The sequence below is a fragment of the Nelumbo lutea genome, chromosome 1, assembly GCF_056320005.1.
Source record: "Nelumbo lutea isolate HS-2025 chromosome 1, American lotus-T2T, whole genome shotgun sequence".
NCBI classification, from domain to species: Eukaryota; Viridiplantae; Streptophyta; class Magnoliopsida; order Proteales; family Nelumbonaceae; genus Nelumbo; species Nelumbo lutea.
In genome coordinates this window covers 2,587,871-2,615,585 of record NC_142684.1, presented here as the reverse complement: position 1 = coordinate 2,615,585, position 27,715 = coordinate 2,587,871, and the positions used below count along the sequence as shown (strand labels likewise).

Genomic DNA, 27,715 nt, shown 5'->3' with positions numbered 1-27,715 from the left:
TTTACTCAATGCAATAAAATTATTCTTTGTTGCTGAGTTTCTATACTTTAAGATTAAGTTTACACTTATGAAAATCATGGACAATTATCACGGAAATACGGTTGCTAGTTGCTATGGAACCTAGTGAACGACCCTAGGATAATTTTTACTTGAAAAAATCACCTAGGCAACTACAGAGCAAGATACCAGAACATAATTAATAAGCAATATTTCAGATTTGGGTGGGGGTTGTTAAATGATCCAAAATACAACCTAGGCAGTTCAACAATTTGAGATGTGTGTAGCAGCCTAGCAAATGTGCACACATATTGAATGTGACCAACTTCAGAGATTGAATGGGCTAATAATAAGCCAATCCAAGGATTGCCAACCTGTAATTATATACATATTATTTTTGAAACAGAATAGGAAACTATATACATATTATTGGGTTCATTTGTCTGGTGGGAAAGAGCTCTACTGCAACTTAAGGGATATCTGGAAATGCATAGGTTGATTATAATATATGCAGTCTCCTATGAAACCAATGGGACACATGGTGTATCAGGGTCCCAAACCATCTACACGTCTTAGAACATATCAGCTGATAAAGTTAGAAACGAATAAACACAATGAAGGGAACCAATAGTTTGGTTTACTTTTGAGCAATAAATATCGTAAGTTTGAGAGTAGAAACGTAGAATATAAAACCTGATTGCAAGTTCTCCTTGCTGAGAGTAAAAACAAAATGAAGAGGAACCAATACAACCGCAAGAGAACACCCATTGAAATGGATGATTGAGAAATTTATATCGAAGAGTTGGTCGGCTTCCTTATAATATTGCCACGAGAGGTTGTGCATCTTTCCCACAAATCGAGCATTCTTTGTGCCTGCACCCATAAGAACTAAGGATATTATGGCCACCTCCACAACTGGCAAACCATATATTCCAAAAATGTTAAAATTTAGGGATGTAGACATTCTACAACAAACACATACCCATGCCGCTTCCGAATCCGTATCACTTCCGAGCCTTCTTTCCACGCCCATGCCACTCACCTGCCAAGAATGTCTAATTAGAAATAGTTGGAGAAGGAAAGGTTTAAGAGTGTATACAGAAGAAGTTGGTCAGAGTGGCTCATTCTGGACTCCAGCATATGCGAGGCCATTGGCTGTTCAATACTACAATTCAAACGCTCGAATCGACTTCGCGGATGCAAGCTCCTGAAAGTGGCAATGCATGAAGGTGACGGTGATTAGGATTATTACTAAATTCAGAAAAATTACAAGTAGAACAATGGCAATAGAGCAATTAGTAACCAATAGAACCGCACCAGAACACCGAATGAACCAGAGATTTGAGAAATTTACGTTGAAGACTTGATCGGCTTCCTTATAGTATTACCGCGAGAGGTTGTGCATCTTGCCCGCAAGTCGAGCATTCTTCGTGCTTCCACTGATAAGAACCAAGGATGTTATTGTCACCTCCACAATTGGAAAACCTTTTCTTCTAAAAATTTTAAAATTTAGGGATGCACACATTCGACAACAATCACATACCTGTGCCGCTTCCGAATCCGTTTCACTTTCGAGTCTCCTTTTCGTGCCCGTGTCATTCACCTGTTAAGAATTTCTAGTCGGAAATAGGTGGAGAAGAAAAAAGTCTAAGCGAGAATAAAGAAGTAATGGGTTAAAGTGGCTCATTTTGGACTACAGCGTATGCGAGGCTTTGGATGATCACTACTACAATTCGAACGCTTGAATCAGCTCCGTGGATGCAATTTCCTGAAAGTGGCAATGCATGAAGGTGTCAATCATGAGGGTTATTAACAAAGGAAGAGAAGTTACAAGCACAACAATGACAATTGAGCAGTTAGTAACCCACACACCCACAACAACATCCGGTCATTTATCCCACATAATTAAAATAAAACGGAACTGAAATAAGCATGGGATGTTTCCTATACTATTATTGATATCGAAAACCAGGAACAATGGTAAGGCGCAGGAGCCGGAAAGTCAATCGCCAAAAGTTGCAAAGCTTCGAGCAATTTAAAACTACGCATGTAACCAAAGCAAAATAGTAACCCATACACCCAAATGAGAATACCGAATGAAGTTGAGAATTGAGAAGCTTACACCGAAGAGTTGATCGGCTTCCTAATAGTATTGCCGTGAGAGGTTGCGCATCTTGCCCGCAAGTCGAGCATTCTTCGTGCCCGCACCCAAAAGAACCAAGGATATTATGGTCACCTCCACAACTAGCAAACCATATATTCCAAAAATGTTAAAATTTAGGGATGTAGACATTCTACAACAAACACATACCCGTGCCGCTTCCCAATCTGTATCACTTTCGAGTCTTCTTTCCACGCCCACGCCATTCACCTACCAAGAATGTCTAATTAAAAATAGGTGGAGAAGGAAAGGTTTAAGAGTATATACAGAAGAAATGGGTTAGAGTGGCTCATTCTGGACTCCAGCGTATGCGAGGCCATGGCTGTTCGCTGCTACAATTTGAATGCTTGAATCGGCTCAGTGGATGCAAGCTCCCGAAAGTGGCAATGCATGAATGTGACGATGATGAGGATTATTAATAAATTCAGAAAAATTACAAACAGAACAATGGAAATAAAGCAATTAGTAACTCACACACCAACAAGAAACATCCATTCAGTTATCCTATGGAATTAAAAGAAAATAGAACTGAACTAAACACGGGATGTTTCCTATACTTACATTGATATAAAAAACCGGGAACAACGGTGAGGCACAGGAGTTAGTGAGCCGATCGCCAAAAGTAGCAATGCCTCAAGAAATAAAAAACTACACATATAACCAAAGCAATTTAGTAACCCATACATCCCAACGAGAACACCAACTGAATCTGAGAATTAAGAAGCTTACAACGAAGAGTTGATCGGCTTCCTTACAGTTTTTCCGCGAGAGATTATGTATTCTGCCCACAAGTCAACCATTCTTCGTGCCTACACCCATAAGACCCAAGGATATTATAGCCACTTCCACGACCGATAGACCTTGTCTTCCAAAAATGATATAATTTAGGGATGCAAACATTCTATAAAAAATACATACATGTACAACTTCCGCATCCGTATCGCTTCTGAGTCTCCTATGCGTTCACGCCCTTCACCTATCAAGAATATCTAATCAGGAACAGGTGAACGAGAAATAGTTTAGAAGTGAATATAGAAAAATGGGTTAGAGTGGCTTATTCTGGACTCCAGCGTATGCAAGGCCTCAGCGGACTACTGCTCCAATTCGAAAGCTTGAATCAGCTCCAATGACGCAATCTCATGGAAATGGTAATGCCTGTAGAAGCCAATGGGAGTATTAGAAAATTAAAAGAAGTTACAACAAAAAAAAAAAAAAACGGCAATAAAACAAGAGAAGCCCTTATAAAAATTTCCAACAGATATAACCAATGGTTGCTTACCCTACCGCAGTCATTCTGATACGGCAGTTGACAATCCGAAACCATTAGAACGTTCTTGCAATGAAAATGCAGAAATTGCATTAGCATAATTTATTAATTCATGCGAATCCAAAACCAACTTCGCAGGACAAAATCTTATGCCTCAATAACAAAGGTACGAACATCGAGTGCAGTTTTGAAAGGTCCTTACCTCGAAGTACAGGTCCGGAGGGAGAAGGAAAAGGGATACCGAACTTGCTGCAGCACAATCGCTATCATCGTTCATGTTCTTGAAGGGGCTATGAATGGTTCAGGTCTACCCGACTGGCCCCAATCGACCGAACCATTTATAAAGGATCCGACTACATGATTATGTTGAAAAAAATAATAGGGTCGGTTCTGATTCTCGCCCCTTCCAAATGGATTCATGCCCAAAACCTATTATTTTGTTAGCCATATATATTATTTCCTTCGTTTTTTTATAGTTTCTCTCTTATCATAGGTATAAAGTATCGAATATGATAGATAAATAAATAAAGGTGTCTAACGTTTTAACATACAAGTAACTTACTATTTTTCTATCAATTTTACTAACGATATATGATTAAAGTTTAACTTTTAGTTTGAGATTTAAATAAGAAAAGTGGTCTTTTTTTAGCTTAAATGGTTCGGTTTTAAACCTATGTTATTGTTTCAACCTAAATTTTAAGTTAAAATTGATAGTTTTGGGTCTAAGGTTTTGTTCCAATTAATGATCTACTCGGGAGTGCTTCTACCTAGACCGGATCCAGATCCCACCCGTTGACATCCCTATCTTGAATGGTGGCCAATTTCCGGTCGAGCCACCACTCAAAGATTGAAGAAAAATAGTCAATCACTTATCCGAAGGAATTAAAAGAAATTGAAGTCCTTTAACCAAGGGAGGTGTCAGATATACTTACATTATTAACGGAAACCGGAAACAATAATATAGCGCAATATAATCAGAATGCCCTCCCCAAAAGTAAAAACGCCTCGAACAATCCAAAACTACACATTTAACCAGAGCAAATTAGTAAGCCATCACCCAAAAGATGACACAAAATGAAGTGGAGAGTTGAGAAACTTACACCAAATATTGGACCAGCTTTCTCATAGTAAAGTCGTGAGAGCTTGTACAACTTGCCTGCAAATCGAGCATTCCTCATGCCTGCCCATAGGAACCAAGGATATTATGGCCACCTCCACAACCGGTAAACTTATATTACAATAGTGTTAAAATCTAGGAATGCAGACATGTTAGACAGTTTTGTATGCCCTTAGTTTCAATCAAGATAATGTACTTTATGAGTTTATTGTAACTGAATGAAAGTGCATATTTGATTCATGTTCCCTTGGTATGTTTCTGTGTAATACCCTTAAACTTGACACTTAATGAGACTCGTGTTAGTTGAGAACGTTCACAGCCAGTGGCTCGGTCTGGGGAGACCTATCATGACAAGGCAGACACTGTGGTGCCACCAAGTCAGTTGGGGTGGCCTATCTCAGCTGCCAAGGTGAGACCCTAGGCACATACAGTGTAGGATTAATTGAATCTTTGAATTGGACTAGATTTCCAATATTGCCCTGGACCTTGGAGATTGATGGACAAAACTGAAAAGTTACACCCGACCCCTAGACTCGATTATGATACTGTATTGGGTGTCAGATTAAGTTGTCTTTGATGTACCATTCAGTGAGATCCTTAGCGGGGGTCAAAACCTGAGTATGTTGGGAAAGTTTGAGAATTCATCTGAGTGGGTGATTATAGTGACAGGATCAACCCCTTTGTCAGACAAAGGTAATGATCGGGGATGCACTCTCACCGATGGAAACCAAGACTGCTAGTAGCCGATTTCAATCGTTGAGTTTTGTTTTGCGAAATATATTTTATATGAGATATAAAAGTATATATATTATGGTTTCGAAATGATTTGCAAAAGGTTTTAATTCCCGTGATCCATATAAGTAGAGAGTGCAACACCGTTCCTTGCAGCCGAGGGAGAGGTCATCTCTTGTCGGGCAATATATGATCATTATGGGCTGAGAGGTTAAGTGTAAGACCATTGAGGATAATACTTGATGGGCTAATCTTGCATCTGCCCATAGTCCCTAGGTGTTACAAGGTGGTTTGGCCCAGAGACCACTTAGGGTAAGTGTTGGGCCCATAGATCCCATCTGATGGGTTTCAGGGGGTGCACTGTCCATAACAGTGTATTCGGTCAGGCCTTGTAACAAAGGCTGGGCCGAACCCATGTGGCTGATGTGTAGATCAATGTTTGGAAGGCTAAATGAACACATAACCTTAAATGAGCCTTAAGCCCATTTCGAACTCGGCTAATTTGATTAGTCACTTAAGGGGCGAATTCTGAGATGGATCAGCTAATAGGATTGGGCCCAGACTCTATCCACTTAGAGAGTCCAAGATCTAAATGAGATTTAGATCTGGAAACCTCAAAATTAGATTAGGAGATGGTTGATCTGATCTGCAGATAAGATAAGGGTTATCCCTTATAACTTAAAGAAACTTCTTATCTAGATATGATTTGGATTAACAACTCCTAATGTGATTAGGAGCTGATCCCTTTAAGGATATTATGGTCACCTCTACAATAGACAAACTATATATTCCAAAAATGTTAAAATTTAGGGATGTAGACATTCTACAACAAACTCATACCCGTGCTGCTTCCGAATCTGTATCACTTCCAAGCCTTCTTTCCACGCCCACGCCATTCACCTGCAAAGAGTGTCTAATTAGAAATGGGTGGAGAAGGAAAGGTTTAAGAGTGTATACAAAAGAAATGGGTTAAAGTGACCCATTCTAGACTCCAACGTATGCGAGGCCATGGTTGTTCACTACTACAATTCGAATGCTTGAATTGGCTCCGCGGATGCAAGTTCCTGAAAGTGGCAATGCCTGAAGGTGATGGCGATGAGGATTATTAATAAGTTCAGAAAAATTACAAGCAGAACAATGGAAATAGAGCAATTAGTATCCCACATACGCACAAGAAACATCCAATCAGTTATCCTACGGAATTAAAAGAAAACGGAACTGAATTAAACACGGGATGTTTCTTATACTTACATTAAGAAGTTTACACTGAATAGTTGATCGGCTTCCTTACAGTTTTTCCGTGAGAGGTTGTGCATCCTACCAGCAAGTCGGGCATTCTTCGTGCCTATACCCATAAGACCCAAGTATATTATAGCCACTGCCATGACTGATAGACCTTGTCTTCCAAAAATGATTTAATTTAGGTATGCTGACAATGTACAAAAAACGCATATATGTACAACTTCTGCATCCGTATCGCTTTTGAGTCTCCTTTGCGCTCATGCCCTTCACCTGTCATGAATATCTAATCAGGAACAGGTGGATGAAAAATAGTTTAGAAGTGAATATAGAAGAAATGGGTTAGAGTGGCTTATTCTAGACTCCAGCATATATAAGGCCTCGGCGGACTACTGCTCCAATTCGAACGCTTGAATGAGCTCCAATGACGCTGTTGAGCAAGAGCAAGAGAAGAGAGGAGAGGAGAAGAGATAAGAGAGGTAGGACAAGGGACTGACAGCCCTCCAGAACTTAGGGGCGAATGAAAGAAATTATTATTTATACTAGTCCTGTCGAACAATATAAATAGAAGAGAAATTACAACATTACCCTTGTGGTACTAAACCTGAATACACAAACAACTGTCAACACTCCCCCTCAAGTTGTTTGTGTATTCAGGTTTAGTACCATAAGGGTACTATTGTAATTTCTCTTCTATTTATATTGTTCGACAGGACTAGTATAAATAATAATTTCTTTCATTCGCCCCCTAAGTTCTGGAGGGCTTTCAGTCCTCCCCCTCAAGTTGGAGCATAGATATCAATGTTAGACAGTTTTGTATGCCCTTAACTTCAATCAAGATGATGTACTTTATGAGTTTATTATAAATAAATAAAAGTGCATATTTGATTCATGTTCCATTGGTATGTTTTTGTGTAATACCCTTAAACTGGACACTTAATGAGATTCGTGTTAGTTTAGAATGTTCACAGCCAGTGGGTCGGTCTGGGGAGACCTACAAGGCTGACACTGTGAGACCCTAGGCATATACAGTGTAGGATTAATTGAATCTATGAGCTAAACCAGATTTCCAGTATTGCCCTAGACCTTGGAGATTGATGGGCAAAACTGAAAAGTTACACCCAACCCCTAGACTCGATTATGATACTGCACTAGGTGTCGGATTGGGCTGTCTTTGATATATCATTCAATGAGATCCTTAGCAGGGGTCAAAACCTGGGTATGTTGGGATAATTTGAGAATTCATCTAAGTGGGTGATTATAGTGATAGGATCAGCCCCTTTGTCGGACAAAGGTAATGATCAAGGATGCACTCTCACTGATGGAAACCAAGACTGCCGGTAGCCGATTTCAATCGTTGAGATTTGTTTTGCGAAATATATTTTATATGAAATATAAAAAATATATATTATGGTTTCGAAATGATTTGTAAAAGGTTTTAATTCCCGGGATCCATATAAGTAGAGAATGCAACATTGTTCCTTGTAGCCGAGGGAGGGGTCCTCTCTTGTCGGGTGGTGTATGATCATTATGGGCTGAGAGGTTAAATGTAAGACCATTGAGGATAATACCTGATGGGTTAATCTTGCATATGCCCACAGTCCCTGGATGTTACAAGGTGGCTTGGCCCAGGGACCACTTAGGGTAAGTGTTGGGCCCATAGAGCTCATGAAATGGGTTTCAAGGGGTGCACTGTCCATAATAGTGTATTCGGCCAGGCCTTGTAACAAAGGCTGAGCCGAACCCATGTGGCTGATGTGTAGATCAATGTTTGGGTTCCACGCCATACAAGGAATCCCAACTGGGTAGTAGTTTGGAAGGCTAAGTGAATACATAACCTTAAATGGGCCTTAAGCCCATTTCGAACTGGGCTAGTTTGACCAGTCAATTAAAGTGGCGAATTCTGAGATGGATCAGCTGATAGCATTGGGCCCAGACCCTATCCACTTAGAGAGTCCAAGATCTAAATAAGATTTAGATCTGGAAGCCTCCTAATTAGATTAGGAGATGGCTGATCTGATCTGTAGATAAGATAACGGTTATCCCTTATCACTTAAAGGGACTTCTAATCCAAATATGATTTGGGTCAATAACTCCTAATGGGATTAGGAGGAGGGGGCAGCAGCCTTTAGACATGCAATACACAACTCCTGTCTTCAGAGCTGAAATCACAACAAGAGAGAATTCTACTCCCTGCGAATACTCTCTTGCCGCCTCCTTCCTGCAGTCGCCGCCTCCAACAGTTCGATCTCCTACTCTCTACGGGAGTAATCAAGATTTGATCTTGATACCAATCTTTTGGGGAAAAGATTGATTGGAGCTGTATTCACAAGCCATCAAGTTGATTCTTGCGAAGGGTCAAGTTCTTTTGGAAGAACACTGTTGATTTTGCTCCATCCTGCACTGCGCCATCTTTAGTGGGAGCAGATTTTGGATCATTCCTTGGGTGTGAACACCTCCATTGGGAGATACTGTTTCTCTGTATCAAGTACAAACTGTTTGGACCAAATCTAGGGTTTAATCAAGGCTGAAAGTCAGCCCTAATTTTTCCACTAATGGGCCTGAGGATTGATGTTTAATTAAATGGTTAATTCGGCCCAACTTGTAAAGGCCCAGTTTTAAATAGTTAAAACTACCAAAAGCCCACTTCGAAGGTTAAAGCTATATGGGCCGAACTGGGTAACCCTAATTCAGCCCATATACCTAGATAATATTAATAGTTAATTTTATGGATTTAAAACGGGCTTCCAATGCACCTTACAGATGATTAATTGATTGGATCTTTTTATCCCTACATGAGATGTATGGATGTGTGATGTGTTGCGTATATGGGCCATAAGTGCTTGGCCCATGCTTAATCGATAGTGGCTCTTACGCATACTATGGCTGAATGCACATCATTGCCATGGTGTCCCTTTTGGTCATTTGATGACCTCCCTCAGTGGTGGGCCCCACGCCTCATCAAGAGGTTACGTGCGGAACCCTAACCGATTTGGGGTCCACCAAAATCTGACTTTATGAAAGTCAGTGGGAGTCACTTTGGTTTGACCTAAATCAAACTAGGGTGTAATAACTGTTCCCTCCAGTTGATATGAGTGCATGTGATAGGGAGATTCATATGATGAACTCTCTAAAGGCCTTCCATCATTAGCATGAGGATGGGTCCTTTAATAATGAGGAAACGCATCAGAAAATGGGTTATCCATTTGCTGTTGGGCTTGTCTAAGTGTTTCATAAGATGATAGGGGCGTTATAGACCAATGTGGAAGGGGCTTCACCAGAAAATGGGAACTCTCCCACGGTACCTTGGCGTTTACGAATATGATGGGTAAGCACTCACTGGACAGAAAGATTTACTTGAAAACGGCTTTGAACCTTGTCTGATAGAGGCCAAAGGAAAAACTCATATGATGAGAGGATATGATCTTTCACAGAAAGGTGGTGGGGTAATGCAGCTGAAACAGTTGGCTCCATGCACCCTATGTGATTTTTCACATTTCCATAGACAACCCGTAGTCTCTGTCACTGAGAAAGGAGGAAAATCTCAAAGATGAATAAATGGCAATGGATCGTAGATTAAAATCCATATCTATGTAATGAACATGAATCAAATTAGGTTGTGGGCTGAGGTTTGCTCTTTTATCAGAAAATGGCAAACAGATCATTTGCAAAGCTTCTGGAAGCCTCCTAATTACATTATGGTATCGAAATGATTTGCAAAAGGTTTTAATTCCCGGGATCCATATAAGCAGAGAATGCAACACTGTTCCTTGTAGTCGAGGGAGAGGTCATCTCTTGTCGAACAGTGTATGATCATTATGGGCTGAGAGGTTAAGTGTAAGACCATTGAGAATAATACCTGATGGGCTAATCTTGCATCTGCCCACAGTCCCTGGGTGTTACAAGGTGGCTTGGCCCAGGGACCATTTATGGTAAGTGTTGGGCCCATAGAGCCCATGAGATGGGTTTCAAGGGGTGCACTGTCCATAACAGTGTATTCGACCAGGCATTGTAACAAAGTTTGGGCCAAACCCATGTAGCTGATGTGTAAATCAGTGTTTGGGTCCCACGCCATACAAGAAAGCCCAACGGGCAGCAATTTTGAATGCTAAGTGAATACATAACCTTAAATGGGCCTTAAGCCCATTTCAAACTGGACTGGTTTGACCAATCAATTAAATGGGCGAATTCTAATATGGATCAGCTGATGGGATTAGGCCCAGACCCTATCCACTTAGAGAGTCCAAGATCTAAATAAGATTTAGATCTGGAAGCCTCCTAATTAGATTAGGAGATGACTGATCTGATCTGCAGATAAGATAAGGGTTATCCCTTATCACTTAAAAGGACTTCTAATCCAAATATGATTTGAATCAGTAACTCCTAATGGGATTAGGAGCTAATCCCTTTAAGTCTATAAAAGGAGGAGGGGGCGGCAGCCTTTAGACATGCAATACACAACTCTTGTTTTCAAAGCTGAAATCACAACAAAAGAGAATTCTGCTCCCTATGAATGCTCTCTTGCCGCCTCCTTCCTACAGCCGCCACCTCCAACAGTTTGATCTCCTACTCTCTATGGGAGTGATCAAGATTTGATCTTGATACCAATCTATTAGGGAAAAGATTGATTGGAGCTGTATTCACAATCTATCCTGTTGATTCTTGCGAATGGTCAAGTTCTTTTGGAAGAACACTGTTGATTCTGCTCCATCCTGCACTGCGCCATTTTCAATGGGAGCAGATTTTGGATTCTTCCTTGGGCGTGAACACCTCCATTGGGAGATACTGTTTCTCTGTATTAGGTACATCCACCTCCTACTCTTTTTTGTTCAGATCTGGTTTGGTTAATGGTTCAAGATTGATCCTTGAAAAATATGTTTTTCTAAAATAGGGAATTCGATTCCCTGCAAAGATGGGAGAAATTTTTAAAATTCACCCCTTATTCCGCATTCTTTGGGCGTCCATGTGATGGATATCCTATCCCTTAAATCAATCATGCCCAACTTGTCACAAAGATCATGATGTCTGGAAAGGTTTAAACCTTTTGTAAAGATGTCTACAAGCTGGTTCTCAGAAGTGACATAGGGGGTACACACTTCGCTTGTGATAACTTTCTCTTTGATAAAATGCTTGTCAACTTCAATGTGCTTTGTTCTATCATGTAGCACCGGATCGGCAGCGATGCTTATAGCAGCTTTGTTATCACAAAATAGAGTTATAGGTTTGGCCACTGGGAAACCCAACTCCCCCAACAAATTCTTTATCCACATGCCTTCAGCAACCCTGTGGGCCATAGCACGATATTCAGATTCAGCACTAGATATACCCACCACATTTTGCTTTTTACTCCTCCATGTAACAAGGTTCCCTTCTATTAAGGTGCAGTAGCCACTAGTAGACTTTCTGTCACTTTGGGATCCAGCCCAATCTGCATCTGTATAAACTTCAACTTTCAAATGTCCGTGCTTTTGAAATAACAAACCACTAATCGGATACTTCTTTAGATATCGGAGGATTCTCTCTACTGCTTCAAGATGGGAAGACCTAGGAGCATGCATGAACTGACTGAGGACACCAACAACATATGCAATGTCTGGGCGAGTCATACAAAGGCATAACAATCTCCCTACAAGCCTCTGAAACTGTTTCACATCCTTAAGAGGTTCACCACAACTGTCACCTAATTTATGTTTGGGGTCAATGGGAGAGTCAACTGGCTTCGCCCCCATCTTCCCAGTGTCGTGAAGTAAATCTAAGACATATTTCCTTTGAGAAATGAAGATACCCTTCTTTGATCGGACGACTTCAATTCCAAGGAAGTATCTAGCGGGTCCTAGATCCTTCACTTCAAACTGAGTGGCGAGAAAAAATTTCAATCTCTGAATTTCATCCTCCCAGTCACCAGTAACAATTATGTCATCCACATATATAATTAGAGCAGCAATTTTACATTTTCCTCTTTTCACAAACGGTGTGTTATCTGATTAACATTGCCTGTATCCTTTCTGCTGAACTGCCACATGGAATCTGCTGAACCAAGCTCTTGGTGATTGTTTCAGCCCGTATAAGGACTTCTTCATCTTGCACACTTTTTGTTCATTGCCTTGAGCTATAAAACTAGGAGATTGAATCATGTACACTTCCTCTTCAAGGTCACCATTCAAGAATGCATTCTTGATGTCAAACTGGTGTAAAACCCAATCCAGATTAGTCGCAAGAGAGAAAAGGACTCTAATGGAATTCATCTTGGCAACGGGGGCAAAAGTTTATGCATAATCAACTCCATACACTTGAGTAAATCCCTTTGCCACTAAGTGAGTTTTATACATTTCCACTGTTCCATCAGCCTTATGCTTGACTGTGAACACCCGTTTACATCCAACTGGAACATTTCCCTTAGGAAGATCAACAAATTTCCATGTGTCATTTTTGTGAAGGACATTAATTTCTTCCCTCATGGCATTTGTCCACTCAGGAACTGAAAGAGCTTCTGCCACATTCTTAGGGATAGGGACACTGTCAATAGAGTTAAGGAAAGCACAGAATGAGGGTGAAATGTTCTCATAGGAGACGAAGTTGGAAATGGGATGTTTAGTGGTGCACAATCTAACGCCCTTCCTGTGAGCAATAGGGCGGTCAAGATCATTAGCAATAGAGGAATCATTTTCAATAGATTCAATGACATCATTGGGAGCCAAAATACCTGAGTGAGTATGATCATCCCCAGAGGAGTTTGGTGGCACTAGAGGAACAGCTTCTAGATTCTCTACAGCTCTTGAATTTGGTTGGCCTTTGCGACGACGAGAAAAAACAAGAAAAGGCGGAGGGTCGGGGAGAGAGGGAAGCTGAACCAGTTTCTCCCTACACTCCCCCTGAGGAGAAAAATGATAGAAAGGCTCATCTTCAAAGAAAGAAACATCCATGGAGACAGAATTTATGAGAAACATGATCAAAACAATGATATCTTTTTGAGTGAATGAGTAACCAAAAATATACAAGGGATAGCACGAGAATCCAATTTCCCATGGGTGGGAGACAAGTTTTGGACAAAACACCGACAACCAAAGGCACGAGGAAGAATAGAAAGAAGATGAGCCTTAGGAAAGAGAAGTTGATGTGGGGCTTTGTACTCTAACCGACGAGAGGGTATACGGTTTATAAGATAAGTGGAACAAATAACAACTTCAAGTCTATCAGCCATACGACCCCTACCAATCGTCCTCCCCAAGGCCAGATCCTGAATCACACAATGGGAAGGAAAAAAATTCACTGAGCAATTCACGGAATTAGTAACACTACTAACAGAGAACAAATTAATCGGAAATTTTGGAACATGAAGGACATCAGAAAGGGTAAGACCAGGAGGAAGAGAGAGTTCATTGACCAGCTATGGAAGAGTATGATCCATCGGCTAGTCTCACCTTGTCTCTTCCAGAAAGAGGGTGATAGGTTTGAAAGTAAGAGGACGTATCAGTCATATGTTTTGATGCTCCAGAATCAATGATCCATGGAGAGTCAGGGGTGTGAGAAGCAACATGGAAAGCAGTGGCAGGGTTACCTAACGTAGATGCAAATGAGGTTGAGGGGGGAGCATCCATCTGACGAATTGCTCTACCATAGAGCTCTAAATGGTCACGGAAGGGATTCATAATGTCCTCCCTCGGGTCAGGTCCAGTGATATGTGTCTGAGTCACAGTAGAAATGGGGGGCCGATTCTCCCGAGTAGCCATGTTGGCCACGTGATGTTTCTTTGTACTTTGTTGTCTGTACTTCTTATTCACCTTTGAACATTGCTTCTTAGTCAAATCTTGAGCTCATTTTGGTTTCCCATGAAGATCTCAACAGGTATCTTTAGTGTGTCGGGGTTTCTAGCAATTAGTGCACCACAATTTTTCCTTATCTTCTATTTTTTTCTAGATATCTCCTTTTCGGGAAGAAGATCCCACACCAATAGAGACACCCCCTTTTGCAACCAACACAACAGCATCCCCACAAGGGTTGTTCATCAAATTTCTCATGCTTTCTTCAAACTGTACAAGAGCATAGACTTCATGAACAGATGAGAGATCCTTAGAGCTAAGAATCTAAACCCTGATAGATTCATACATAGGATTCAGACTATGTAAGAATGCAAACACCCTTTGCAGGGAGACAAGTTGCTTGTACTTCTTAGCATCCTCATCACACTTCAAATCCACACTCTGGTAGTGATCAAATTCCTTCCAAACAGATGTTAAGTCAGAGCAATAAACTGATAAACACCTCTCCCCCTGTCTACAAGTAGAAGATGCTGCCTGTAGTTGATAAATTTTGGCATAGTGTCGCAATTTTGAATATATGGACTTTGTTTGTTCCTAGATTTCATTTGTAGTTTCAGTCCACATGAAATTCTTCCTTATTTGAGGTTGCATGGAAAACAAGAGTCAAGACATAACAATACTGTTCTCCTGATTAAAACAAGAGTCAAGACATAACAATACTGTTCTCCTGATTCCATCTATCATATTCAACATCCTAGAAGATTGTTCTTTTATCCTCCTATTAATATAGTCAATCTTCCCCCTTGTAGTGATGTATAATTTAATCCCTCTTGACCACTCCAAGTAATTTAAACCATCAAAAGGAACAACAACCACAAGAAATGATAGGTGACCCCCACCCATTCCATTCAGCATTGAGGAAACTCCAAATGTGGCTGAATCTTCACTGCCCATGATATCAAAATAAAAAATGAAACAACAACAAAAAAAGTACAATCGTACAAGGCTATTGCAAAAATAGGTCCTTCTGATCTCCGGTTTCACTGAGAACAAAAAGCAGAACACTGCTATTGCAGTACTGAAACAGGTCCTTCTGACCTACGGTTTCACTGAAACAAGTCTGAACACTACTGTTGCAGTACAATAATAGGTCTGAATGACCTAATTAGTAGGCCTGATAGCTAACCAGTCGAGGAGATCAACAGGATAGCCGAACAATCAATCAATAAGATTAATATTGAGCAAACAATCAATCAGCTGAACAAACAATCAACAGTCCACAATACAAAAAAAAAAAAGGTTGAATATAATTATTGTGTTAAGGAATACAGTCACTTAACAGTAAGGCAGCCGAACAGTTCATCAAACAATAGGCAGTCGAACATTTCATCAAACAATAGGCAGCTGAACAGACAAGAATGATAGTACCTCTTTTAGTTTCAGATGATAGTCTCCCTGTAAACCAGAACTCCTTCTACGAACCTCAAACAATAGCCATCCGAACAAAAAATGACCAGTACTTCTTTTAGTTTCAAATGATAGCCTTTCTGAAGACAGAACACCCTCTACAAACCTCGAACAATAGTCTCTCTACAGTTGAGCAAACAAGAGGTGCAACTTCTGGGCTGAAAGACGAAAGGACTCTGTAACTTCTGGGTCGAACTGATTTCACCATATTAGGAGTTCGATTGGAGACAACACTGGATGCAACAACAGTTTTCTTGACACAACCCTTCAGGCCTGGACGACTTGCTCTGATACCATGTTGAGCAAGAGCAAGAGAAGAGAGGAGAGGAGAAGAGAGAAGATGGGTGTGTCGAGAGACTGAAAGCCCTCCAGAACTTAGGGGGCGAATGAAAGAAATTATTATTTCTACTAGTCTAGTCGAACAATATAAATAGAAGATAAATTACAACAGTACCCTTGTGGTACTAAGCCTGAATACACAAACAACTGTCAACAAACGCAATCTCTTGGAAGTGGCAATGCCTATAGAAGCCAAAGGAGTATTAAAAATTAAAAGAAGTTACAACCACAAAAAATGACAATAAAGCAAGAGAAGCCCTTAGAAATAGTTCCAACAGATATAACCAATGATGGCTTACACTATCGCAGTCATTTTGATACGGCAGTGGACAATGCGAACCCATTAGAATGTTCCTGCAATGACAAGGCAGAAATTGCATTAACAGAATTTATTAATTCGTAAAAATCCAAAACCAACTTCACAAGACAAAATCTTATGCCTCAATAACAAATGTACAAACATCGAGTGCGGTTTTAAAAGGTCCTTACCTCGAAGTACAGGTCCGAAGGGAGAAGGAAAAGGGATACCAACCTTGCTGCAGCACAATCACTATCACCATTTATGTTCTTAAAGGGGCCGTCAACGATTCAGATCTACCTAACTAGCCCCAATCGACCCAACCATTTATAAAGGATCCGGCTCCATGATTATGTTGAAATAAAAATTTAGCCATATATATTATTTCATTCGTTTTCTTATAATTTCTCTCTTATCATAGGTTTAAAGTGTTAAATCTGATAGATAGATAAATAAAGGTGTCTAATGTTTTAACATATAAGTAACTTAGTGTTTTTCTATCAATTTTATTAACGATATATGATTAAAGCTTAAATTTTATTTTGCGATTTATATAAGAAAAGTGGTTTTTTTTGCTTAAATGGTTCGATTTTAAACCTATGTTATTTGTTTCAACCTAAATTTTAAGTTAAAATGGACGATTATGGGTCTAAGATTTTGTTCCAATTAATGATTTACTCGGGAGTGCTTCTACCTAGACCGGACCCGCATCCCACCCGTTGACAGCCCTATCTTGAATGGCGGTCAATTTCCGGTCGAGCCACCACTCAAATATTGATGAGAAATAGTCAGTCACTTATCCGAAGGAATTAAAAGAAAATGGAAGTCCTTTAACCAAAGGATGTGTCAGATATACTTACATAATTAACGGAAACCGAAAACAATAGTATAGCGCAATATAGTCGGAATGCCCTCCCCAAAAGTAGAAACGCCTCGAGCAATCCAAAACTACACATTTAACCATAGCGAATTAATAAGCTATACATCCAAAAGAGAATACAGAATAAAGTGGAGAGTTGAGAAACTTACACCAAAGATTGGACCAGCTTCCTCATAGTAAAGCCGTGAGATCTTGCATAGTTTGCCTGCAAATCGAGCATTCCTCGTGCCTACCCATAGGAACCAAGGATATTCTGGCCACCTCCACAACCAGAAAACTAATATTCCAATAGTGTTAAAATCTCGGAATGCAAACATTCTACAACAAACGCATACCTGTGCCGCTTCTGAATGTGTATCACTTCCGAGTCTCCTTTCTATGCCTACGCCATTCACCTGTCAAAAATATAAAATCAGAAATCGGTGTAGAAGAAAAGGTTTAAGAGTGTATACAGAAGAAATGGGTTGGTGTGGCTCATTCTGGACTCCAGCGTTTGCGAGGCCATAGCTGATTGCTGCAACAATTCGAACGGTTGAATCAACTCCGATGACGCAATTTCCTGAAAGCGGAAATGCCGAAACATGACAATCAAGAGGAGTAATAAAAAATTAAGAAAAGTTACATGCACAACGACAGGAATATAACAATTAGTAACCCACACACCCACAAGAAACATCCAGTCACTCATCTTACGGATTTAAAAGATAAATTCGTGCCTGCACCCATAAGAACCAAGGATATTATGGTCACCTCCACAACAGGCAAACTATATATTCCAAAAATGTTAAAATTTAGGGATGTAGACATTCTACAACAAACACATACTCGTGCCGCTTCCGAATCTGTATCACTTTCGAGCCTTCTTCTTACGTCCAGCCATTCACCTGCAAAGAATGTCTAATTAGAAATAGGTGGAGAATGAAAGGTTTAAGAGTGTATATAGAAAAAATGGGTTAAAGTGGCTCATTCTAGACTCCAGCGTATGCGAGGCCATGGCTGTTCACTACTACAATTTAAATGCTTGAATCGATTCCGCAGATGCAAGCTCCTAAAAGTGGCAATGTAGGAAGGTGATGGTGATGATGATTATTAATAAGTTCAGAAAAATTACAAGCAGAACAATGGCAATAGAGCAATTAGTAACACACACACACACGCACAAGAAACATACAGTCAGTTATCCTACGGAATTAAAAGAAAATAGAACTGAATTAAACACGGGATGTTTCCAATTCTTACATTAACAAGCTTACAACGAAGAGTTGATCGGTTTCCTTACAGTTTTTTCGCAAGAGGTTGTGCATCCTATTCGTAAGTCGAGCATTTTTCGTGCCTGTACCCATAAAACCCAAGGATATTATAGCCACTGCCACGACCGACAGACATTGTCTTCCAAAAATGATTTAATTTTGGTATGCAAACAATATACAAAAAACGCATACCTATACAGTTTCTGCATCCATATCGCTTCTAAGTCTCCTTTGCGCTCACGCCCTTCACCTGTCAAGAATATCAAATCAGGAACAGGTGGACGAGAAATAGTTTAGAAGAGAATATTGAAGAAATGGGTTAGACTGGCTTATTCTGGACTCTAGCGTATGCAAGGCCTCGGTGGACTAATGCTCCAATTCGAACGCTTGAATCAACTCCAATGACACAATCTCATGGAAGTGGCAATGCCTATAGAAGCCAAGGGAAGTATTAGAAAATTAAAATAAGTCAAAATCTCATGGAAGTGGTGTTTTTTAGCTTAAATTGTTAGGTTTTAAACCTATGTTTTTGCTTCAATCTAAATTTTAAGTTAAAATGGACGGTTTTGGGTTTAAAGTTTTGTCCCAATTAATGATTTACTCAAGAGTGCTTCTACCTAAACCGGACCTGGATCCCACCCGTTGGTAGTCCTATCTTGAATAGCGCCCAATTTTCGGTGGAGCCACCAGTCAAAACAGGACGAGAAATAGTCAGTCACTTATCCGAAGGAATTTAAAGAAAATGGAAGTCCATTAAGCAAAGGATGTGTCAGATATACTTACATTATTAACGGAAAGCGGAAATAATAGAATGGCGCAATATAGTCGGAATGCCCTCCCCAAAAGTAGCAACGCCTCGTGGAGTCCAAAACAATGCATTTAACCAGAGCGAATTAGAAAGCCATAAACCCAAAAGATGACACAAAATGAAGTGGAGAGTTGAGATCCTTACACGGAAGATTGGACTAGCTTCCTCATAGTAATGTCGTGAGAGTTTGCAGAGCTTGCCTACAAATCAAACATGCTCTGTGCCTGCACACATAAGACTCAAAAATATTATAGCCACTGCCACGACCAACAGACCTTGTCTACCAAAAATGATATAATTTAGGTATGCAGACATTATACAAAAATGATATAATTTAGGTATACAGACATTATACAAAAAACAAATAACTTGGAATTTGGAACCAACCAAGCTACCCATATTATTAAGCTGACCTAGGCAGACAGCTTTCACCAAATACCAAATACTTAACAAAGTTCCCATCTTCTATCTTAATAAGCAAGGTTTTGTTGGGTAATTAGATTTAGTAAACAAATTAATAACATCAAAGAGTTGCGATACATAACTATGCACACCAACCAGCTAGTTGTTGGAATCTAATGGAGAAAGGCCCAATTAAATAATTCTTAACATTCTGTTCATCTACTCCTGCTTTCTACAAGTAAAATAAAGGTCAAGAAGAATCCCAACGACAAAAAAAACGTAGATAACAAGGTTGATATATATTAAATATTTTTGGGTCCAACATGGAGCCTTTTTTAACTTCTCTATTTATCTACCTTTTCTTGACTTGATCAATTCAGACATTACCACAATCCAGCCAGCAGCAGAAAAACCCACAGATGCCACTAACCTAAGAGGTGTTTGGCGAGTCTTTTTAGGAATATTTTCCAAAAGCTCAAGATCTCAACAGACTGGTGAGCTTTCACAGGTAGATCCTCAAAGGCCAAAGAGACTGTTTGGTTGCAAAATTTTAAAGATCTTTTCAAAAGCTAGAAAGAACAAAAGACTATTTGGCAAGCATACTTGTCAATCCCTCTTACATACATGTTAAATGTCATGCATGGGACCCAATAACACATTCAAACATGAAAAATATTATTTGTGGGTCCCACTTATGCATTTACCTGTGCAAAATATTAAAATGGGCTCTACTCACACATTTACCTATACAAAAAACTCAATTGGACATTAAAGGGGTAACTGGGTATGAGGAAAAGTGTGTAAGATACAAGTTCCAAGAACAAATCATATTTAAATCATCAGTGTGACAACAGCTGTAGGGGTTCATCTTTCTGGCAAGACTTAGTTGTAAACCAAGGCACGCCACCCTTCCTAAATATCAAATCCACAGTCAAAAGGCGGAGCTCCTGTACATATTAATTATTGACTCAGTTGAAGGGTCCTCTTTGGGAATTTCCCACAAGAAGAAGAGATGAAAGAGTGTCCATAGACTCAGAGGTCGCAGCAAAATCTACCACCTCCATTTTCAAACATCACAGGACTAAAGACATTCAGGTGCACACACAATTCAGCTTTTAGACTTCTTTTTGTTCTCAGATTTGACATGGTAATGAGCCTAGTTTGAGTTGTGTTTGGGTGATTGGAAATCAATCCTTTTGACACGGTATTGGACCTAGAAAGATTGAGTAAATCTGAAATTGTTGGAAGATCAATTTGTTTGGCATCTAATGAAAGCAGTTTTAAATCAGATCTGCTATCAGATCTCTGTATGATAAAACTTGAACCACAAAACAAATTAAATCCCACCCAAAACTGTTATTAGATCTGTTATCGGATCTCTGAATGACAAATGTTGGACACCAAAACAAATTAAATCCCACCCAAGAAACTAAAAAGACAGATGCACCCATGCATGAAAACCTTTTTAAAAGGTTCACTTGGTAAGAATACATTAGTGCTTGCATGGGTTAAACCAGGATGGATTTCTTACCCTTAAAGATAGCAAAGCTTTACAGGGAGAGTTTCAGACGCACTAGTCAGTACCGTCAACAGGAATGTTCATTCCAATTAAAAATTCGAAAAACACACAAATGAGGTATGAATGAAATGGAAAAACAGGATATATTGGGTGGAAGTAATAACAAATGATTTAAGTTTTATTTGGTTTGATGAAAAATAAGAGAGAAACAGAAAGTTGATATGTAGTTTGCTTCAACTTAGGCTGTTGTGCACTTCATGAAGTTTGTTTGAACAAGAGAATATGTGTGACCATGAACCATTTTTTCCATTCTCTGTACAACTGCTAAATTTCAGAGGCACTAGATTTGTGGGTAAATTTCGTAGGTGTATTTCTTAACTGCTGAAATATAACCAGAACTCAATTTTTAAGTGCATATGATATTTTGTTGGTGGAAAGAACACCATAGATAAGGCTATATTACATATCAATGGCATAACAACCATATAGTAAGATGAGATCAATATATGTAGAAACAAAAACACCATAGATAAGGCTATATTACACATCAATGGCATAACAACCATATAGTAAGATGAAACCAATATATGTAGACACAAAAACGTGCATGGTATTGTGCAATTTGACTAGCACATCACTAAGCACATGAGGAGAACAAATTCAATTCAGTAACTTCTATCTACTTCATGAGAAATTTGAAACCAATACAAAGATATTATCGATTCGAGATGATAATAATAAAATTGAAGATGCATAACAACTGCTTAAAAGAAAATTCCAACCTCTCCCTTATAAAGCTTAAAAGAAACATCACTCATAAAGCACAAAAGTTACTCATCAGAGAGAGAGAGAAAGAGAGAGATAAGATAAATTCCAACCTCTCTCTCTCTCTCTCTGTTGTTAAATATTGAATCCATAATGTAGATCAGAAAATAATAAAATCAATTCCCTAATTGTACAGGTTTGGTTTGTACATGTCCTACAGGTTTCCTACGTTTCCCTTCCTCTCCCTACCTTTTCCTTCAAACCAAACACAGCCTTAGTTTTTCCAAACTTTCTAAACTTTTGCCTTCTTCACCTTTGACCCTAAACCAGGTATACTTTACTAAGATTACCCAGTGATCCTACATCAATTGGTATAGAGCATTTTTTTTGCTAAAACTCCCATGTCAGTCCAACATTTCTTTACTGCTTGGGGTTGGGGGTCAGCATAGTATTCTTGATTGTTGAATAAAATGAGCACAATATGTAAAGGGTTTCCTTCGCCAAAGCAATAAAATATCCACATAACAGATTGAGAAAGTAAATAATACTTATCCCCTAACCAATGCAGCTTTCATCTTCCTATCGAACTTGAACGTTGGGACCAACCTAGCCCTATATATTATTAAGCTAACTCAGGCAAGACAACCTTCATCAAATACCAAATACTTAACAAAGTTCCCATCTTCTACCCTAATAAGCAAATTTTTTTTGGGTAATTAGATCCAGTAAGAATTTTTTTTTTTTTTTGATAAATGGATTCAGTAAGAAAATTAATAACATCAAAGAGTTGCAATACATAACTATGCACACAAACATGTTAGTTGCTGGAATCTAATGGAGAAAGGCCCAATTAAATCATTCCTAACAATCCATTCATCTACAAAGGTCAAGAAGAATCCCAACAACAACAAAATGTAGATAACAAGGTCGATGTATATTAAATATTTTTGGGTCCAATATACTTGTTGTGCAAGATGGAATTAAGAATTCAGGCCCAGTTAATATTCCATTCTATTTTGCTGTCCGAATGGTTCATAAATTCTAACAACCAACCAGCATGGTGGGCTAATAGCTGGTTGGGTTTTAAGTTTTTTACCTTTGGCTTCTCAGAAAGGGCAATCTCATCAACAGTTTAATTGCATTATTCAGTTAAAGAAAAGAATATTTTTCTTTAACAAACAACCTGCACCAAGAAGAAATAAATCTGGAATGATAAAAACTTTAGCAGCACTTGGTTCTCTAGAAAATAGCACAAGTACGAAGTTCTAGGTTCTGAAAACACCCCAATATGCTAAAGACTGCACAAACTTGTACAGGTATGCTTATTCCATAAACAAGTTTCTTCCTTTTTTTAATAAAAAATTCTTTTCTTAATCAATAACAGTAATTTCATTAGATATAAATATAAGTGATGTACAGAAATAGGATGACTATGTCTCCCCAATATTTGGAACTTTACAAAAAAAAGAGGCAAAAAGAAACAAATATAACAGCAAAGTCTCCCATTTGTTATCAAAGTCAACCCTTGTTTGGTGTAAATCTATGATGCTGGAATGGTATATACCTACTTAGAGATTTCTAGACTGCTTAGAGATTGTTATCAAAGTCTCCCAGTTGTCACAGAACACTAATTTGAATATTTAGGTATTTCATTTGTCACAAAACACTAATTTGAATGGTTAGATATTTCATTATTCAGAGGTATCTGTGTGCATGTGTTCTAGTGTGTATGTGTGTCTGTCTGTGTGTGTGTGTGTGTGAGAGAGAGAGAGAGAGAGTATGTGGTGTACTACCATAACATTTAAGAAATAGCAAACTGGATCATTGGCCACCTCTTTTATTCCCCGTCCTCCTTTCATTTCCAAGTTTCATAGAAGATCCAGTAGTACCAAGATGGCAAAAGAATGGTATATGGTTTGTCCTATACTTACAGTGTCCGTAAAAAAAAAAACAATCAGAATGGTAAGGCACAAGAGTCAGAAACCCCTTCCTGACATGACAATAAACAAAAGCTCACCGATGGAAGCTCCTTCTCTTCTAAGCTTGCTCATGGTTTCATGTGGAAAGACTGAAATAGACATATATCCAATAAACAAAAGCTCAGCCATGGAAGCCCCCATTGGTTGCATTGAAAGAACCCTAATGGACTGGACCTCTATATTAAAGTACTTTGAAGACCATAAGTACAAAACTTGAGACATCAGTAGGATGGAAAAATATTTTTGCATCTTTCGATAAGCGTGAATACTTATTAAATAATTGCAAATGACTTTCATGATGTATACTAATCAACCATGTAGAATGTATATCTGGGGACAAGGGTCGTTTATTGAGCTGCTATATTAAATTACTTAATATGTTTTTTTTTTTTTTTTTTTGGCAAGAGGTAACTTTCAGTGAGAACCAAAAGGAGGGGGTGTGCATGAGAGAATGTACAAAAACAGAGAGCCCAAAAAGCCAAAAAAAGTAGTTTCTACTAAGTTATGGTTAACAGAAAATATTATTAATGATAATTATTAATAAATTTTTTATAATTATTTATTGATTGTCATAAATTACTGGTTATTTTGGCAATTTCTAGTAATTTATTTTCAAATAATTTATGATAATTATTTATTAATATTAATAAATATCAAATATTATTAGGATGATACTAATTAATTATTATTAACAATAATTACAGTAAATTATTAATATTTTCAGATATTATTAAATTGATAAGATTTTTATAAATTGTAGAATTTTCATAAATAATTAATAACTACTAATTGCTATTAACATTTTAAAAAATAAATAATTACTATTAATATCAATACTGTTATAAAAAATTAAATAATATCAGATATTATCAAAGGATTATTAATATCATTATCAATATTAGTATTAAAAATTATTATCATGAATATTTTTTATAATTTTTATTAATTGTTAATAGTTGTTGTTAATTAATAATTATTAATTACTATTTCAATAATTATTATAGAAAATAAAAAAATATTGTAGTAAATAATTTTGAGTGGATATAAAAAAATTCATAAATCAATGTTCATTTTCTATTAATTATCTGAAATATTAATTTTAATATGAATTATCATTATCGAAAATTATCAAATATATTAATGTAATATTAATTATCATTAACTAATTATCTTGATTCAATTGTTGGTCTTTGAATAATATTAATTATCAGAAATATTAATTTTATTAACCATTTTGGTAATTTTTATATTGATTGACTAATTAAATAATTTGTATAGGTAATTTTCCATAATTTAATGAAAGTAATATAATGATGGTTTTGTTAATAATATTTTCTTAAAAATTATGGTTAACTGTTCATGTTAATAACATTAGTATTTGCATGAAAAGCTTTTGAAAAGGTTCATCTGGTAAGAATACGCTAGTATTTGCATGCGTTAAACCAGGATGGATTTCTTACCCTTGAATACAGCAAAAGCTTTAACAGGGAGAGTTTCAGAATCAGACGCACTAGTCAGTACCATCAACAGGAATGTTCATTCCAATTAAAAATTCAAAAAATACACAAACGCGGTATGAATGAAATGGAAAAACAGGATACATTGGGTGGAAGTAATAACAAATGATTTAAGTTGTATTTGGTGTGATGAAAAATAAGAAAGAAACAGAAAGTTGATATGTAGTTTGTTTCAACTTAGGCTGTTGTGCACTTAATGAAGTTTGTTTGAACAAGAGAATATGTGTGACCATGATCCATTTTTTCCATTTTCTGTACAACTATTAAATTTTAGAGGCACTAGATTTGTAAGTGAATTTCAGAGGCTTATTTCTTAATTGCTGAAATGTAACCAGAACTCAATTTTTAAGTGCATATGATATTTTGTTGGTGGAAAGAACACCATAGATAAGACTATATTACACATCAATGGCATAACAACGACCAATATATGTAGACACAAAAAACAATGGAAATGTGTTATCACTATACAATGAAGCCCTATCCACCCCTGATTTTCCTAAAGAATCAGCCATATTCAGTTCCCTATAAACCCACCTAAAGAACAAAATGCTCTTGAGTGTCGTTGAGCAGGCGGGCCAAAACCCCAGGACCCCATTCTTGATTAGTAGCCCATCCTATGGCATTTCTTCAATCACCTTCCACATCCTTAAGCGGTTAAGCCCATAAAAAGAGCTTTGATTTTAGCTTCAACCACGTCTGTAATGCCAACAGGTCCACTATAAGCCCACAATACTGCTCCAGTAGAGTTGGTTACGAGAAAACCAATCCCTGCCACCCCCTACCATCTGAAATTATTCTGCAACTTCCAACAAAGTTTAGCAGGAAGGCACAGCTTGGCCTTGGAGATAACTTAGGTGGGAACAAAGGAAAAAACCTACAATAGAGGAGGACCAGAACTTAACCTCTTTAGAAAAAGATCCCACCCTCGTCGAAGGGGAAATATTGGGAGAAGGACCAGAACTTACCTCGTTATTCAGACAGGCGGCGACCGGCCGGCGAACCTCTCTGCTAAGATGGACTTCGGCTCCGATCCTTTGCTTTATTCATGCGGCGTTAGATGCATTGTCGCCTCTGAATCCCCTGCCTGCGACTCAATTCACCTGCATCTTTTGGCTATGCGTCGCAGTCCCCCTACTTCGACTCTTGTTATCAGAATGGGTTTCTCGGACCCTTCACTCCAGGCCAAAGCCCCCTATTTCTACTCTTGCTATCAGAATGGGTTTCTCGGACCCTTCACTCCAGGCCAAAGCCCCCTATTTCTACTCTTGCTATCAGAATGGGTTTCTCGGACCCTTCACTCCAGGCCAAAGCCCCCTATTTCTACTCTTGCTATCAGAATGGGTTCTCGGACCCTTCACTCCCGGCCAAAGCCTAGGGTAAAGGAAATCAAGATCGTATCAAATAGAATCCTCTTAACGGTTAAATTGGATACTCGTCGATCTCAAATCGGATCCTGTAAACGTTAATAAACTAAAAAATGACGTTAACATAATATGCCATCACCAAATACAGAGATGTAGAAATTATAGGCAAATGAAATCTTTTAGTTTCGCCGAGTTGTAACAGAGACACGAACCATTTAGTTTCGCCGTGTTGTAACAGAGACACGAATGCATTTATACAAAAAAATCTTTTTGGATTTGTATATATGCAGTAGACTTATAGTGGGCTAATTCATGAATTGAATAAAATGGGCCCTTTTAACTCAGCGGTAGAGTGAAGCCATGGTAAGTTCGTAAGTCATCGGTTCAAATCCGATAAAGGGCTTTTTTTCCACGAAACTCCAGTCTTAGTCTTCATTTTTCAGCAGAGGATATAGATATTTTTGAAAAAAAAAAAGGTGGCGAGTTGTTATTATTTTTACTAGTTTTTAAGTGGAACATTTTCGATTAGGAGGACTGCTATGTCACTACTGGGCCCCATGTTTCATTATTAATCTTTTTTGTCCTAGGACATAGATATTCTAGATACCCCATTATGAATCGCCAAAGTCTTCCTACTTCTCCATTGTTACAATCTGATCCGAAAAATGAGAAATCAATCAAAAGTACGGTCGGACCATTTGATGGTCCAGTTTATAAAACCTTGATATTTTTGTCCTAGAAATTTCTACTATTTTATGATAATTTTTTACAATCATTGGTAATTTATTTTGGTTATTTTATTTGAAGATTCGTGTAATTTCTAGTAATTCATTTCCTACTAATTTATGATA

General features: G+C 38.3%; 1 long non-coding RNA gene across 50 annotated transcripts; it reads right to left on the bottom strand.

Annotated features, from left to right (window-relative positions):
* Window positions 1-567: 567 nt before the first annotated feature.
* LOC148873203 (uncharacterized) lies at window positions 568-26,872 on the bottom strand. 50 transcript variants are annotated; one of them, XR_016105755.1, is made up of 24 exons: window positions 26,466-26,872; window positions 19,291-19,539; window positions 18,833-18,937; window positions 18,700-18,757; window positions 18,537-18,590; window positions 18,083-18,141; window positions 17,921-17,973; window positions 17,593-17,816; window positions 17,407-17,510; window positions 17,238-17,325; window positions 16,569-16,615; window positions 16,379-16,433; window positions 15,702-16,262; window positions 4,526-4,605; window positions 3,628-4,445; window positions 3,438-3,491; window positions 3,077-3,313; window positions 2,888-2,967; window positions 2,309-2,806; window positions 2,120-2,191; window positions 1,541-1,765; window positions 1,315-1,436; window positions 980-1,204; window positions 568-870 (listed from the first exon to the last, which is right to left on the bottom strand). It is a non-coding gene; the product is annotated as an uncharacterized LOC148873203 (long non-coding RNA). The 50 variants fall into 50 exon arrangements; XR_016105754.1 differs by lacking the exon at window positions 26,466-26,872 and adding exons at window positions 19,136-19,162; window positions 23,098-23,112 and having other exon boundaries at window positions 15,702-16,027; window positions 16,195-16,262; window positions 17,407-17,816; ... (1 more) ...; window positions 18,497-18,590; window positions 18,700-18,937; XR_016105801.1 differs by adding an exon at window positions 19,125-19,162 and having other exon boundaries at window positions 613-870; window positions 16,379-17,325; window positions 17,407-17,518; ... (1 more) ...; window positions 19,460-19,539; window positions 26,466-26,867.
* Window positions 26,873-27,715: the final 843 nt, after the last annotated feature.